Source organism: Anneissia japonica, unplaced genomic scaffold, assembly GCF_011630105.1.
Source record: "Anneissia japonica isolate Jap-2015-1 unplaced genomic scaffold, ASM1163010v1 scaffold1792_len1028045_cov167, whole genome shotgun sequence".
Taxonomy (NCBI): Eukaryota; Metazoa; Echinodermata; class Crinoidea; order Comatulida; family Comatulidae; genus Anneissia; species Anneissia japonica.
The window spans coordinates 939158-955973 of NW_022742319.1; the positions used below are offsets into that span (position 1 = coordinate 939158).

The window sequence follows — 16816 nt, forward strand, 5'->3', positions numbered from 1 at the left end:
ACATTGTTCAAACTTTCTTGTGATTTAAATTATAGTATGACTATTTGCTTGAACGTTGGGATTTATTTTAGCTTTCGGATAGGATAAAGAAAAAAACAGCAAAGCCTCATTGGGGCCTCAACGTACTGGTAGGAGTGGTAGGCATAATGCTGGTTCCTCTGCTTTTCTTGTTAGTTTATAGGATATTTACTGGCTTAGTTAATTTGATACTTTTTCAGCTTTGTCTTTTTCCATTGAGCATTTGTTTAAAATTGATATGAACGCTGTACAGATCTTATTATTATTAGATTATATATAACTTTGATAGCTGATAGTATGATTCGTTTTTAGTTTAAAATAACAATAAAAAAAAATACAGTGTAACCCCTCCTTTGGGACACCCATATTCAGGAGAATTTTTCCATGAAACGAGGGGAAATATATCTTTTAACACTACGGCCAACCCCCATTAGAGACCTATTAAGTGGAAACCCCTATTAAGGGGACGGGGACCGCATTATTTTTTCCCATACAGTTCCGGCAGAAAGTATAGAGGGCACTATTTAAGGCACTAAAACTGAGCATAAAGGGGCCATAAAACAGTGGATGAAGGTTTTCAGAAGTGCACTGAAATCAAGGTTTGGGTGCGGACCTCGGAGTTGAATCAAAAATTAACTTTGCCCCTACGACTCATTTTAATGACCCATATAAATCTCAATAGGCATATTTAAAAAGAATATTTGGTCATTAACATTGCACTTGAATCATAAAACAATATCAGGAACATGTAAAAAGTTTTTTTTTAAAATTACATTTCTGCTATTTCATATCATATATAAAGCTCAATATTTAAAAAAACAGAATATTTAGTCATTAACATTGCACTCGAATCATTAAACAATATTAGGAACATGTAAAGCGTTTATTGTTTTAATTACATTTCCGTTATTTCATATCATAAATAAATTGTTTTTGCCTTGGGGATTATTGTTAAAAATTACTAATTATTCAACTGTAACTCATTCTTAGGCCAATTAAAATAAAATCATAAAGAATCTGACACCATTGTACGAAAACATTCCAAAAACCCCTATTAAGGGGACAATTTCACGTTTTTAGTTATTGTTCCAAAGAGTGTCCCCTAAATAGGATTTTACTTTAATTTTGTAAGTTGTTAACATTGATCGTGAGATATGAGTCATATAGAGTCGTCGACCGACATAAAAATATATGTATTAGACTCCAATTAAATACCATTTTAGTAACAACCTATTAGATCCAAATAAATTAATGCACAGAATGATTTTCATATTTTTGTTTATATACTCTTTTTTCCATTAGTCTTAACCTATTTAGTACTATTATTTATAACTAACAATAAATTAACAGATTAGAAGGGAGAAATAAGTTGTTGTGAGTGCTTGAGTGTATACTATTCTTTTTAATTATTTGTAATAATAATTCCATACTTCTATAATGCATTCCGAAAAAAAAGCCTTAATGCGCTTTACAAAAAGGAAAGAAAACAAGTAGTAAATAATTACGGACCTTAAACTAAAACAGTTCTCAAAAATACATTTAGTTTTATTTAGATTTGTTATTGTATAATATGTAAATGTATAGTATGTTTGATGTTGTATAAATAATCTTTAAATTATTAGGATCGCTCAATCGTTACCGTAAGTTATTTGTCGTCCGTATAGGCCTATTTATAAAGTGTTAGGCCTATTACTTAATATTTGGTAATTTCTATGATATTATAGTAGCCGAATATTGCAACCAACAACATTTAAAGTATTAATAAACACTTCATAAAAAAACAAAAACGATACGCTGAGTAATTGTCATGCTTTGACCTCTGACATAGACATGCACAGTTTAAATTATGTGGGTATAACATAAAATAATATGTTAATGAGTATAATGTAAGCTAATGCGAAATAGCTTTGGTTATCAATTCGTTTGTTTAATAACCCGTTCAATACAAAATTCTAACATTTTCAATTTGTTTGTTATTTGTTTGAAATATATTTTTATGAGAACTAATCCATTAAAATATTATGTTTAAATTAAGGAGAATTAAACTTAGTATTTATTTTTATCATTATTTTTCTTAAGATTATTCGGAATTGTGCATATTGGTGATAGGTGGATGGAAATGACTTTATAAATTCATTACAGTACATTAAGACTATTATATTATATCATGCAAGTCATTTGACCAAATAACTTTATTTGTTCTTTTATATCAGTTGGACTTCATCTTTATAACAGTATAGGTCAATTATAATTCTATGCTAATAATCTTTTTAAAACTATTTACGTGGTGTACCGCAAATATCACATATATTAATAATGCTGTAGCTAAACCGGTAGGGTTTGACACCTACATAGGTCTTACATCGTGCGGAATGAACTGCTAAAGGGGGAAAACACTTTTAATGAACTGTGAACCAATAACAATAGGCCCACATATTTATTCATGTTATGTCGCACGACATCCATCCATATTAACAACAATAACAACGTAATATAAATACAAAATAAGTAAAGTATTGTAGAAATGTAATAGTGTAGAAAAATATTATAGAAGTGCTATGGTAAAGAGAATTTTCTTAACAGACCTAAAGACGTACTGTCCCCTGAAAATGACAGAAAATAATTTTTAAAAAATAATTACCTTGCACATTTTGCAATCATAACATACACATTTTTAACTTGAGCATATAAATTATTAGATTTAAAAAAAAATTACCCATTTAATAATAAAAACTCTTCCAATGACTGGAAGTGTTTCTATCATTTTCGCAGTAAAGTTACGGGTAAACATTTGTTGAATACACTCATTTCTATATTCAAGTTTGAATTTCATGTTTCATCTAAACGAACAACTTAATTTCAAATGAGACTTTTATAATGTTTTATTGTATTTTTCATTTCACTGACTTAGGCTTATATGACTTATATGATTTTATTCTGGATTATGCCTAAAATAAATAGGCCTATACTAACTTTACACTTTAAGATTGTATAAAAAATATTATTATTAATGTTATAATAATTTATATTTTAACCGCATACCAAATATCAACAGAAAACCTACTTGATTTAATTTTACAAGAAAACTACTATATTTTATCTAATTTGAATAATGTTATCGGTTGTAAAGTATATTTTCTAAGCTGCTCAACAAAAAGTTTAGTTTCATAGTTCTCTTATACAGGAATGTGTTTTGACTTTATAGCTTTTAGATAGAATACATGCTACCGTCCTCTTCTGTGACCTCATCGAATCTGAAAAATATAACAAGGACAGACAAAACTATAATTTGAATTTGATAAAAATATTCCCATCATTGTAAATTTATATCCCATAGCCAAAATGTACACATTCATTATATATATATATATCTTTATATATATATATATATATATATATATATATATATATCTGCTTTCACGCTGTAGTCGACTAGAATGTAAAAACCGGAATAGAGTCAGGTGACAGTGTATAGCCAATCATGATTGATATTATACCAGCTTCGAGGATTTTGCTTACTGGTTGTTAGGGAAGAAAGATTACTTCTGATTGGTTCAATCGTTTTTTTTTTAAAGAAAGGTATATTAATATTCAAATTCTACAGCTCAACCCGGAAATGGCGATACCAAACATGACCCACGTTCATGCACGGCCGCCGAAATCACGATCTCGAGAAATCGAGAGGTTTTGGTTGAATTATTCTCTATTTTCTTGATAATTCCGATGAATATACCCTATAATATTTGCGAAAAAACAATGGAAGGGGATATTTTTTGAGTCTAGGCTTTGGGGATTGGGAAGAAGGGATATTAAAGAGTACATTTTAGTAAGTATCTCCAAAATGATAGGGAGGTCGATTTTCAGATCGTACACACTATAGGTCAATTTTACTACTCATGAGCTTTTACGACACTGGACTGATTTCGTGGTGAGGTAGCCCCTATATTATTAATACATGATTGTGTCATCCAAATTTTAATAAAAATTGTATCATTTTATGAATATGAACAATTATTTAAAATAGAGTTCTTGCTCATATTGTACGGATTATAACTATCATTTGTTCTCAAAACATAAATTTACTTAATTTACTGATGTGTTTTGCATAGAGAGGAGAGAGACAACATTTTAGGTAAATAATGGTCTGCGCAATACACCATTCCTCATAAAGAATAACTTCTAATGTAAGAATTAAGTTTACATTAGTTGTTTTCTTGACCTCATACAGTACCGTAACCAATTGAAGACATATCAATCTAAAATTACCATGCCCATAATTTTAATTGAAATTTATCATTTCTAAAATAACGACATTTTGTATTATCCATTTGAATTCTACAACGAATCTATAGAACCATAAACAAAGCATACATTTATATCTGATTGATTATAGTCATGAAGCCTCTGTATATTCCTATTTACACCACATAAGTCTAAACAATGGTGATTTGACTGTCTGCTTGATGTTTAAAATAATTTTATCACCAGTCGTGTAAGAAAGAAAAAAAACTCAATTTTCCACTGAGCGTAACAGCAAAAGCGTCATTCCTAAATCATATTTTATAGTTTTAATTTTCTTAAATGATTGGAAAAAAAAATAAAGGCTAAATTGAACATCTAAAACTAATTGCAAAAATCGATGAAATCATTCGGCATAAACAAAAAATGTCAAAATACTATTTTTGTAATACAGTATTTTAAAAATACTACTATGTTTTGTATCTTTTCTTTCAATCGTAATACTTTGGTAGCAACTTATTCTTATTATTCGATTGTAAGAAATATATCAACAAGTTTTAAATAATATATTTTTTTAAATATGCTTAATATGATTTTTTTTAATTTCTTTTAAAACATTTCAAATGTTAACGAATTTTGATGGAATAAGGTATTATAAATTAATGATATGAATTATGTTTGACTACAATCATGCCACAATAGCAGCCTATTAGAGTTTCTTAAGTAATTCACAAATGATCTATTTTATAAATCATATGCTAAAGTTTCTAATTATTGCAAAACTCGATATTATTCGGCCTCCACAAAAAAATATGTGAAAATACGACTTTACAACCTTAATCATTTCCATCGATCTTCGAACCGACATGAGTTCTGTACTTCCCACAGTAGCACTGCCTACGTAGAATTGTTTCCGTTGGGTCATGTCGACGCTCAATGCTCCAGTAACAATCTTTTTGGTTATGGTTTTCCGTTTACATTTCCATCCACAATTAAGTGTCATTGTTTTTTTATTGATTCTCCTCCATTTGCAGTTTTCTTCAGAATGAATTTCCGTCCTTACAAAATCTTTATTTCTGTTCGACATAATGCAGTTTTGAATAAAAGTGAATCGGCGAACTTGCTATCACTTTGACAATAGGCATAATTTGGCTTGTAAACACACTTGGATGAAATTAACATATCAAAGGTATAGCTCATTTTTCAGCAAAACATGAGTAATTGGATATATACGGTACGAATTATATCTATTGTACAGTTTAAAACACACCCACTGAAACAAATATTTCAAAGCAACAAATCTGATCTATTTGAAAAAAACAACACCCATACATAATTATATCAAAGCCTGTATCTGTGGAATGACTTAAGAGTTTAGTTTGTTTATTAATAATAATGTAATATTCATAATATATGGTATTTTTGCTTGATGTGTATCATGCCAATAGAACAATAAAATATATATAAATATAATAGAACCCCTCTTCCTTTGGGACACTCCTATTCAGAAGACACCCCTCTTAAGAGGACTTTTCTATGAAACGAGGGGAAATATATATCTTTTTAACACTACGACCAACCCCTATTAAGGAGACATCCTTATTATGGGGACGGGGACGGGGACACTTTCTGAGTATGCCAAATTGTCAAATCAATACATATTTAACCACTATTAAGGGGACGATTGTAGTAGTCTCAAAATAAAATAAAAAAACATAATTCAAATATGTATTTTGACACTTTTTAAGCAATAAACCTAACATCAAACCAGAATTACTTTACTTCTTATAAATATAATCTTGTCAATTTTTCCATTAACCAGACTTCCTATTTAGTGTATTTTCAGTATGTGATTTTAATCTATACTGTACAGCTTGCGCCCTTATTTTTTAACCTGTTACTTTAATCGTGCCATTCTATTTCATTTCATTTATTTCGTTTTTGACACAAACATAACAAAGAACAGACACTTTAGGAGGTAGACAAGATTGTCAAAATGTGAGTTGAATCAACTATCAAGTTTTCAACCTGAAAGTGGAAAATTAATTTAAAAGAACAAACATAAATCTTTTTTTTTTCATTGAGTTCAGACGTGAGCTATGGAAATGAGCAGCATTTGTTCTAGACATAATATGTAAAATTTGAATGACTAGCATGAGACAAGCTCTGGGTAATGTACCCATCTTATAAAATACCTTGGCGACAAAAGAAATTCCTAAGAGCTATATCTATTTTCAAGGCTCATCATGCCGAAGTGCTGAAGACAAGTTTCATAAGATAGGTTGAATAATTATTTCGGATGGTAGGCTTAGGAAAACATAATCTGGTGATCCTACGTAGAACTTTTGCTAGATCCTTAATGTGTTGAATCGACGGTTGATAAGGACACCACGGGCACACCATATTCCAGTAAGCATATATTGGTTAGGTGCAGAGTAGTTAGCAGTGGAATACAAGCAGGGTGCTCAAACGTAATAATTGGCATAAATTTATTGATATTAGTCAATTGTAAAACATATATGAAAATGCTTTTTTTTTTAAATTATACTTACATTTTTTTAAATATGCTTAAGATTTTTTTTAAGTATTACTGTTAGAACATTTTTTATTTTAATTGATTTCAAATGTTAACGAATTTTTATGGAATAATGTATCATAAATTAATCATATGAATATTTATTTAGAGTTAATTCACTTAAATGCATTAAAAACCATTTTATAATAGGCCTCGTAATATGTGCATACAAAATTATTCAGAACTATTATTTATTTTCTTTTTCTAAGAATACAACATTGTTATAGACATTAAATTTTTTCTTATTCTTATTGGGAATTCAACTTTAATTTTTAAAATTCATATATTTGCTTGACTACAATAACACAACAGCAACAACCTATTTTTTAGTTTAAAGGGTCATAAATCATTTTATAATTTTAAATTACTTAAATCATTGGAGAAATATAATAAAAACTAAATTGAATATTTCAAAAATAATTCCAAAACTCGATAATATTATTCGGCCTTCACAAAAAATGTGAAAATACGGCTATACAACCTAAATAATTTTCATCGATATTTGAGCAAACATAGGTTTTGTATTGCCTACAGTACAAATAATAATAAATAATGCGTCTCCGAACCTTCCAGATAGTTTTGGCAATTGCACTCTCTTTTCTATACATAACTATTATTGCCGCCTGACCTGTACATCCTCCATTGATAGCGGTGATGTGTATGATCTCTCTACAATTTGTGTATAATTGTACATAGCCTATGTTGTTGATAGGTGGATGGAGTGACTTTTAGTATAGCAATACATTATCACCTATTATATTATGTATGTCGTTCAACAAAATGACTTTAATTGTTCTGGTACATTATATCAGTTGGATTTCATCTGGCATACAGTTATCTACTACTCTATACTACTTCACTATTACACACAATATAAGAAAATTTTCGGTCTTGCATAGCGACCTTTTTAATCATTAAGTTATGAGCACTAGTTAGACCTATTAATTTACTGCATTGTTGACAATTTACAGTAGGTACAAAGCTGTTTTGGGGTAATGTTTCGTTATACAATAAGTCTATTATGAAAAGGTGGAAAATGAAATTTTCGTTGAAGATCCAATTTTTATTCATGTTTCTATATTCGAGCACTGTTGTTATTGTTTATGTATTTGTTTAAATATATCGTGGTCAAGTGATTATGACTTTCGCCATATACGCGAAAGATCCCGTGTTTAAGTTCCGGTGAAGGACGAGATTTTTTCTTGCTTTGTCAGATTTCTTTTGAAGTTTTAGTTGATACATGTTCATTTAATCAAATTTGCCAGTGCAAGTGTAAGTAACGGTTTGTTTTTATCGCTTTAAAAATTCTGATCCAGGTCTTATCTTTGTAGACCTAGTTTTGAATTTTTTTTTTTAATTCTCGTAACTCTCCTTAATAAATTTAGTCAATCTCATCAATTTTATTTAGACAATCCAAAATTTATTTTCAGTTTTTGTATTGCTTTTCTAAGGCTTTTGATACAATTAATCATGATATATTTTCTTATTATCTTTCTAAACTAAGTTAGTATGGAATAAGAGGTATAGGTCTACGTTCGATTTCTAATTATCTTAGTAAAAGACCTCAATTTGTATCTTAAAATAATATAGTTTCTGATAGTTTACCTATTAGTTGTGTATTAGTTAATGACTTACCAATTTCTACTGATTTTTTTCGATTTTAAACTTTTTGCTGATGATTCCAACTTATTTAAACCTTTTTCTGGAAACTTGTTAAACCTTGATGAAAGTTCCAAAAAAGGAATTGATTAGTGCAATGGCAACAAATTAACAATAAATACTGATAAAACCAAGTTTATTGTTTTTCGTTCAAAAAATAAAAATATAACCATTAACAGCTTTATCAAGATACTGAAATTTTAATTTCTGAAACTGATTAAATTTCTCTTGTTGGTGTTACTTTGGATAACTTTCTTTCGTTTAGAGAGAACATTATTGAGTTAGACAACAAATCGGGTTGGTATTTTGCTTAAACTACAGCACTGTATCCCTAAGGACACACTAACCATGCTTTATAATGTTTTAATTCATCCACATCTGATTTATCATGGCATTGGGGGATAGAATACTTATGACTTTTATTTAAAGCCTTTTTTTATAATTACACAAAAATTGTATGTAAGGTGCATTACATTTTCTGATTTTAGGACATTCAGCACCACTGTTTTATTTACCTAAAATATTAGATATATCTAAACTTTATAAACTATGTGTTTTTAAATTTATTTCGATTTATTTAATAATAGATTACCTTATAGTTTATTTGATTATTTTTAAATAACTGAGAAATACATGTTATAGTACACGGTTTAATAATCCTTTTAATTTAAAATAAAACTCAAATAAACATTTAGTACTTTAAAGATTAGTTTATTCGACAGTACACTAGTTTTACAGCACTTCTTCAGGTGAATGTGAAGCTAAATATAAACTGTGTGGATAGACAAAACAAGCTAATTTATTCAAGCATGAGACAAAAGGGCTAGAGCATATGCAATAAACAATATGAAAGATATAAATGTCGGACAGGATAGGTCAGGGGCCAGAAATGTATTAACAAAAATCAGTGAATGCAGAGACTAATTAAAATGGTAAGCATTTATAGAATTGAAATTATAAATAACTACATCCTTGTAGTCCTAATGTCTTAACAAAATACAATAATAATGATAATAAATAATGAATACTTAAGGTATAAAAGCATAGTAATAATATAGTGAATATATTAAAATATAATATGAAAGATGTCTATAAATACTAGGTGTATGTATATGTCCATAATCTTAGAAGCATAAGCATGAACATAAAAAAAATTAAAACTATGAATACAAATGGTAGGCATTCTTCGTGTCATATTAATATTGGACGATTAATTAATTTAGGTCCTTCGTATCATATTAATCAGAAATGCTTTTTAGTTCTATCATTTTGAACAATCTACCTTTAGAGTTAAAACAAAAACAAAAATAATGGTTTTTTTTATCACAACTTTTTACTTTTATTATAGTATACACATTGATAGTTATTAATGATAAATAATCGTTTTTAATTTTTGATTTTATATTTTAAAATCACAAATTGTATAGTATTATCTTATCATTATTATTGTCACCATAATAATTATGATGGTGGCGGTAGTGATAATAATAATTATTTGTATTATTATTATTATTATTATTATTATTATTATTATTATTATTATTATTATTATTATTATTATTATTAGTATTATTATCATCATTATTGTTATTATTATTATTATTAATTTTATTATTATTATTATTATTATTATTATTGTTATTATTATTATCATCATTATTATCATTATTATTATTTTTATTATTATTATTATTATTATTATTATTATTATTATTATTATTATTATTATGTGTCAAATTTTGTAGTTTAAGGGGAATGTGGGTGAGGTGTCCTGCATGATTAGCTCTAGCTATACCTTGGTCACCTTTTGTACTCAATTGATGGATACGTTTTTTTTTTTTAAATGATGATGATAATGATGATGATCATGGGTACGCATGCTTATGCTTACCTGTTGATTGTTGGTGTACCCTAACCTTTTTTTTAATCACATTAGTTTTAAAATTCAATTATTTTTTTTTAATAGTAAGGTGTATTTATTTTCAGTTAACTTAATTTGGTTGTTTAAGATATTTAATAAGCATTGTTTAATGATGTATACATATTCGTTCAAACTCATTAGATTTCAACCAGATTCGAAGAAAATTAGAAACAGTCAAAAAGAGTAGCAAGCAAACAAACTGCGCATTACACTTAAGTTGATCTTTAAAAGGTTTTCTTAATAAAATTGTAATAAAAATACCGTAGCTCTAATTTGTCTAAACTGGTTTGTGCTGGATCAATCTGCACAGGTGTTGATATAAGAATAAAGACATTGTGCTATTTTAAATCTTTTCCCAAGGTCAATAAAGTTTAAACAGTGGGGAGATAGAATATCCTTAGGTTGCATAAATGCTAGATCAATTCAGCAATTCTATTTTATCAGTCAGTAGGTGTTTTGAATATTGTTAAAGGCACTCTGTAAGTTAAAGCAGGATGAAGTTAATGCAGAAATATGACTCCTCCCTGGTGAAAGTAACTACGCATTCTCTATTCCCAATAATCTCTATATAAGCGTATTGATGTTGATCAGAATGATTGTTTGTTTCTCAGTTAATCCAGATTTCATAGTTGTTTAAGCACGTCATAAGAATGATTCTGATAGGTGTTGGCGTATAGTCATTGTAAATAAAAATTAATGAACTCATTATATGCATTGTTCTTTAATCTTCTTTATAGAATTCCCTCTTTCAAACGTTTTTTCCTGCTTTGAAATCCTCTTCATTCAGTGTTTGTTGCAAATGATTTTTTAATGTCACTTTTGATTCTCATTACTGAATTACGTGTTGTTTACAGCATTGCATTATATTTTTCTTGCCCGTCAGGTTTTATATTGTAGCTGCAAGGCATAATAATTATAAGAAAGATATTAATGTCAATAATAATATAAAATATTATTATAATTATAGTAATTAAAACAAGTGCATTGCTTTAAATTATATTGATATGTCTACTTATTTTACAAGGTTCCTTGTCAAGATGATAATAATAATGACAACAATTATGATAGTGATAATGAATATAATAAACATAAAAATGAAAATAACAATATAGAGATAGAAACTAATTAAGGAGTCATATTACTGTACATCAAAACACACAACTTAAATTTGGGTAATAGGCCTAATGTCCAGTCCAGTAGCTACTTACAAGGTTAACGTTTCAGGTTTACTATTTAAGTAAGTTTTGAACTTTCCTTAATTATTAAGGTTCGCTAATCGTCATTATCAAACAAAATGTTTTATAGAATATTAAAAAGGAAGGGTTCTCTACCCATATTCAAGACAAAGGTTCGTTGATCCTTGTAGATTAGATAGGACTGTTTGTCAAAAGGTTCTCAACTTATTGTGTAAAAGGATTTTCATACAAATACAAGGGATTTCCAGACATTTAATATGACAACTGTTTGATCATTACTAGCGAACACCTTTTCTTATTATAACTTTGAACCTTATTAATACATTTCTTTGTTTACAATATGACAAGCAAACTGTTTTCCTGATTGATTCTTCTTATGAATATCGGTTCTTTTATGAAATTATGACTTTTTCTAGAAAACGTTATAAATAGCGGTAGTTCTTTTTTAATAACTATAGAAGCTTTTTTAAGATTGTGATGATTAGCGACTCTTTGGTATATTGTAAGTCTAGCCTAGTCGGATGCCAGCAAACCGTTTGAATACCAATCCGCGATTGATTCAACCAATTTATATTTAACTTGTTCATAAAATAGTGCTGCCACATAAATTTGTAAAACAGGTGTTTTTGAGTGAATGTTACCTGTAGTATTTTTGTATTAGGGTGTTAAATAAATTTACCTTTTACCAATTCTTGTCGACATTTGGGCCAACAGACGACGGGTACCTTCCGCATCTGCAATATCTGCGAAGTATTACTTGGTTTCCAACAGTTTCTTTCATCCACTCACACTGAGAGCGACCGTGTTGCTCCGTTCCACCATTTATATAACGGTGGCAGAAGCATTTCCGCTTATATTTGTTTCCTCCTTTTGCCTTCCATCTGCATCTTATGTCATCATGTATTTCTTTGTCAGACATTTTGTGAAACCTCCTTTGTCATGCGACAGGCGCTTCTACAAAATGTGTAGTCTGGCCGTAGATATGGGTCTAATTTTATGACACGTGATTACATCACATGATATATTCTTAATTATGTTGGATGTTTATACGGTTTCCTTTGGTAACAGAATATACACACTTTCTTTTCTCCCTTCCCCTTTTTCTATGTTTTTGCACAGGATTTTTCTGTCACGTTATGTAAATCCAAGTCAGTTCTCTTTTTATTGTTAGGCATACACAAACAATGAAATTCGTATTCTAAGGTTTGAAGAGTTCATACGCTTACTGTAGATATATGTAAATATAATTATATAAATTGTTATAATATAATAAAGGTAAGATGCTTTACATTTTTAGATTACAAACGTAAGGTAAAATAAAGCAAATTTAAAGGTTAGGACTGAGTTGACATCTAAGTTATGAACAGGTTACATTTAGTACTATCACTTATAACTCTGCTTCTCAAACTGTGAGTCACGACCCGCCCAAATTTTGGTCGCCAAAACATTTCTGAGGGTTGCGCGACTGCTCCTGACTTTAAAAAGTAGAAAATTCTTCTACATATCCGTCGTAAAAAGGACTCAACTCAAGAGATACACCCAGACGTAGATACGAAGACGAAATCTAGAAATTTATTGTCAACCCAAAACCTAGAATCATTGTTGCACTGCCGCCAATCTACCGAAGGATTGATAACATCTTTAAAATTAGGCAGTAACATACCTCACATTAATAGGACGTACCAGTTAATAAATATATATATACAAGTTACGTCGTGTATGAAATGGTGAGTTTCTTCTATTTTTCTTTTTAGTTCCTTTTAGCCTTTTTGTGAGAAGTTGGGAACGTACAAGCTTCATTTTTCTATTATTATTATTTACCCAGTGAACTTCACCAAAGTTGACTGCGTAAGTCACAAATTCGTCATTTTTTATTGTTTTACATTAAACATTTAAAATTATGATAGTATTAAATATTCTCTATATTAAAAAATGAAGCATTCCGCACACGATCGACGATAACAAAACACATTGTGTACTTTGCTGAGTGAATACAAATGGAAACGATTAATCACAGCTACTCTGTATTCGACTTATAATATAAGTAATCATGACAATATAATGCCTTGGGTCGCCAAATAATGGGGGGTCTGAAAGTAGTTTCCACCTAAGAAAATTTGATAAGCAGAGATTTATAACATACATTATATAAACGGATGAGAAAACAGAAATAAATTGTTGCAAGACAATATTTTAACATAGTGTACTTAAACAGAGGGTGTGTTGTTGGCCTTAATTGACTTTGTATAATAATCAGTTAGGACTGAGTTTAATTGCCTAACTAGGTACCTGTGATCTTATGAAACTTATTTTTTGAATCAATGTTAAGAATACCCATAGTACTCTGGTTTTCATTCTTCTTTAATCTGCATCCTGTTTATTGTGTGGTCATTCAATATAGTAGGGCCTACCAATATTACCTTTCTTTTATATTTACTTTATTAGCGTGCCTATAGAGTGCTACAGTGTTACGTCATGATACCACATGATACTACTCCGTTATTATCGGCGACAAAAAATTCGTTCAACCGGGCGCCATTTTCTTCACTTAAAAACCATTGATCCCTATTTCTAACCTAATTATTAAGATGTTGTATCTTACATTTTCTTTGTAAATTTTAATTGATGATTAAATGTGTGTTCGATAACTAATATAATGCGAGCTTTTGTGTTTTTAGTACATTTTGATGGTAAATTATTAAGCCCGACACTCACTGCGTCGTACGACGAATCCATATTTGCTTCCGGCGAGCGATAGACGACGCAACGCCGTCTGCTGATTGTCAGTGGCAATCTGAACGGATCCCCATTAAAAAGACGATCCGTTGGGTCCGCGTCTTCGAGAGCGTTTTTCGTCGCGTTGCCGTCGCGTCGCCGTCGCACGTAGTGAGTAACCGGCTTTAGGTTTTAAAATGCCTATTCCAGAAATCCTATGCTAAACCATTAGGATTATGAAATCATTCAGGCGTAATTTGAACGGTAAACAACGTCTGGTTGACAACAAAGGGCGCCACCTAATGTTGTGACGACACGACTGCTGTGTACTCTATACTCTGCAGCAGATGAACTAAACAATTCTAAATAATTCACGTAGTCATGTTAGGTGGATTCCTTTACAGTTAGTCCTCCAATTTGAGACCATCTTTGAGACCTGACAATTTGGGTAATCTCAGAATTCGGTCTCCAATTAGAGGGTTAGCTTTGTGTTAAATTATTGATGATTGTTATTTTGTTCTTAGAAAAAGTAATCTCGAATTAGAAGGGTCTCGGAATTAGAGGGGTCTCGAATTGGATGGTGCACTGTATTTAGTATGTGCTGTAGATATTAATGTATAATATGAAGAGTAGTCTCGAATTGGAGAGCGAACTGTATTAAATTTATAAACACACTGGTGCATGATCTCCAGCAACCAATTAAATGCCAATATCTTGCAGTAGAATTTCTTTTAATTTATAGGCTTATGCATACTGTCTGTGTATTTTTAAAAGTATCATAACTTTATATAACACACATAACACCGACAATTACTATGATAAAGTAAAACAAAAGATTAGATTTTTGCAGCAATTGTTTGAGCGCTTTTAATGCAACTACAGTAAATAGATACTAACATTTTACAATTCAATGTAAATTTTAAAATGCCTACATTAACATTGTTAATAATAACAATATAATGATGATAAACATTTGCTTAAGCTACCCTTGTCGATGGTGTTATGTATTTATATGCTGAGGTCAATTTAAATACATACATGATGAGAATGGTAATGATGATAAGGATATTAATAATGTTGCAGCTATACCGGTAGGGTTTGACACCTACATGTAGGTCCTACATAAATTCGAACACTTTCGGAATGAACTGCCTAAACATGTGTAGTTATTTGTTAACTAATACAGTAGTAACAAGTCTCCATGTTATTTGTAAAATGCTGCACGATATTCATCAATAAAAAAAATAGCAACAACGTAAGTCAACTAATAATAATAGGCCTACATTATTATCTCTATAATGCTGCAATTAATCAATAATAATAGCCACAACATAAGTTAATTAATAGTGATAGGCCTACATATTATTTATTTATATAATGCAAAAAGGGTAAAGTAATGTAGAAATGCTGTAGTGTAGAAGCAATATAAAATAAGTGCTACAACAAAGTTATTGAAAATAAAAGAAAATCATTAAAAATAATTTGATATTAACTTGCTCTTTTTTGCAGTAACATACAAATTGCTATCTTGAGAATAGAAGTTATTGAATTTTAAAAATGTGCATCCTGATTTTTATACTGGATAATGATTTTTAAACAAAATGAAAATACTTCCAGTGACTGGAAGCATTTTTCGCTGTGAAATTATCGTTTAGATTTTTTATACTAGTTGATGATTTGTATGTTACTTCAAAACGAACAAGTTGATTTTTTCAAATATGAAAGCTACTTGAATTAATTTTACAAGATAATTTTTTATTTAATCTAGACTAAATATAGAAGCGTTATCGGTAAAGTATCTTTTCTATGTTTTCTTTGGAGCAGTGAATAAGCTTGTTGGCTAATCATGGATTGGTGAGGTGCAGAATAGGCGAGTAGTTAGCAGTGGATTACAAAACAGGGTTCGAATGATAGCTTAGTTTAAAAGTTCTTTTGTGCTGTACGTTGACCTTAGCTTAGAAAGAAATAGGATGCATCCTCGTCCTTCATCGAATCTGAAAAATATAACAAGGGCAAAATTAAAACTATAATTTTAACTTAAAAATCATGATAAAAATAATAATGATTACTGTGACATGCTTTTGCCAAAATGAAATCACTTGAAATATAAGATTAAATAATGCAACTATCAGTATAATAGTAATACAAACACAGTTATCAATAGACTGAGTGACAAGGTAAACATGGTCTAATCTCCTCCAGTGAGATTTATATATGCATGTTTCGGACATACCCAATCATGAGGTATATATTATAAATGTGTACATTATATATTTATAAATATATATGTATGTGTATATAGGCCTATATATATGTATATATACATACATACATATATAAATATATATATATATATAGATATATATATATATAGTTGTTTCTATGTATATAATTTATGCTTATATAAAATCATATAAATATATATATTCATATTTATGAACTGCGCATTGACATCAAAGAAAACTAAAGATTCAAGTGAAGAATGATAATGTG

General features: G+C 29.4%; 2 long non-coding RNA genes across 2 annotated transcripts; both read right to left on the reverse strand.

Moving 5' to 3' along the window:
- Positions 1-2178: 2178 nt before the first annotated feature.
- On the reverse strand, positions 2179-5328 carry LOC117119082. The gene is made up of 2 exons (XR_004447127.1): positions 5093-5328; positions 2179-3272 (listed from the first exon to the last, which is right to left on the reverse strand). It is a non-coding gene; the product is annotated as an uncharacterized LOC117119082 (long non-coding RNA).
- A 5015-nt stretch (positions 5329-10343) lies between these two features.
- Positions 10344-12572, reverse strand: LOC117119130. The gene is made up of 2 exons (XR_004447137.1): positions 12288-12572; positions 10344-11309 (listed from the first exon to the last, which is right to left on the reverse strand). It is a non-coding gene; the product is annotated as an uncharacterized LOC117119130 (long non-coding RNA).
- Positions 12573-16816: the final 4244 nt, after the last annotated feature.